A 1,577-nucleotide genomic window follows, 5' to 3' on the forward strand; every position below is an offset into this window, starting at 1 on the left:
TAAGGGCCTACTTTTAAACATCCATTCTGAATGGTAAATGAGGTTTTTAATGCTCAGCTACCATTGTTGCTTTTGAGGAGGACCAATGATATCATGCAGTGATGTCTTGACTTGCACTTATATTGGATTTGAGTGACGCAGAGTTGTGCCAAGTTGCCAGCCTCACTCCCTCCTCTAGAATCATCAAAGTGCAGTGGTAGGAGAAAAGTCAAGATGATTGGTGATGGCCCCGGATGCAGTGGATGATGTTGGCATCTTTGCTGTCTGAGCAAGCTCTAAAAGCTCCACAACACTTGTTTCAGCTGCCTTCATGGCCATTGGAATAAATTGTTCTCCTCTGCCCATTCTGCCAGTGGAAGTCTTCGCATGGTTGGGGTAGACATTCCACTAACACACAGATGGGTGAAAGGCCTGTCAGTTACCCTCAACTTGCTTAAGTCCATCTGCCAAGATGGTTTTATCAGGGTGTGGCCACCTCACATGCTTTAGATTCTTGGAGCCACAAGTGAGAGTTGTATTGTATGAGAGGAAAGAAGGTTAGCATTTCCCTTGATAACAGTGGAAGAGGTCTTAAGTGGCCTTTACAACACATATACAGTTAAGGTATTGCCACCTACTCTGTGATATCTAACCAAGCTCCGCTGTTATACTGTAGGGTGTTCCTCAGGCATTAGCAGGAGTGGGGAACCTGGGACCTTGAGGCCTTCTAGATGCTCCAGTGTGACCTTTTGACTAAGTCCAAGTTTTACAGAACAAATCCTTTTATTAAGGGGATTTGTTCTGTGAAGTTTGGATTCAGTCAAAGGACTGCACTTGAGAACCTAGAGGGCTACATGTAACCTAGAGGCCACAAGTTCCCCACCCCTGGTTAGAGTGTCTTTGATACCCCCAAAAAACAGCAAATTAGCTCTCCTGGTAGTAAGCGTACATCTCAACTCAAACTAAGAAAAAGCTACTAATCTCACCTAAGATGAACATTCCCAAAGGCAAGCCAAAAATCAAGCATATGTCTAGAAGTCACTTCCCCTACATGTCTGCAAGAGGTTTTCTCCTCCATGAAATTGATCCCAAAGAGAGTCTGGAAGTATTTTTGTGTTGCATTCTCTCTCTTAGAGGAAACAACATTGGGAGGGCAGTGAAGTATCTTCAGTAGAAATATGATATAATGAGGCAATGGAGGCCCAACAATGAAATTGACTTATCCAAGATCACACAGTAACTTAGTGGCATTTCCCTTAAGACATTCTGTATTCTATCAAAATTGGCCTACTAACTTTTTCCTGTATTTAGTTTGCCATTTCTTGCTTCCATTTGGAGGTCAACACCCAGAGAAAACATTCAGTTTTCATCACTATATTTCATGCATCTGAGACCTTCAAGGCTCAGCCACAGTGCCATCTCCTCAGTGCAGCTTTTCCCAAGTTGCCTACTCAGAGAGTTCTCTCCCTATTCAGAAATTCCTGTAGAATTTTGTCCTTTTGCTCAGTTGATTTCTGCCTGACATTATTCTTACTAATGTTTATGGCATATACTCCCCCACACCCCATTAGAAAAATATACTCCTTGAGATCACAGAC

The 1,577-nt window shown here is 42.8% G+C and overlaps 1 non-coding gene across 1 annotated transcript; it reads left to right on the forward strand.

The window, feature by feature from the left end:
- The first annotated feature begins 514 nt into the window (after positions 1–514).
- On the forward strand, positions 515–643 carry LOC118845210. Its single transcript, XR_005010072.1, has one exon. It is a non-coding gene; the product is annotated as a U6atac minor spliceosomal RNA (small nuclear RNA).
- The last annotated feature ends 934 nt before the right edge of the window (positions 644–1,577 follow it).

Source organism: Trichosurus vulpecula, chromosome 3 (genome assembly GCF_011100635.1).
Source record: "Trichosurus vulpecula isolate mTriVul1 chromosome 3, mTriVul1.pri, whole genome shotgun sequence".
In the NCBI taxonomy this organism is placed as follows: Eukaryota; Metazoa; Chordata; class Mammalia; order Diprotodontia; family Phalangeridae; genus Trichosurus; species Trichosurus vulpecula.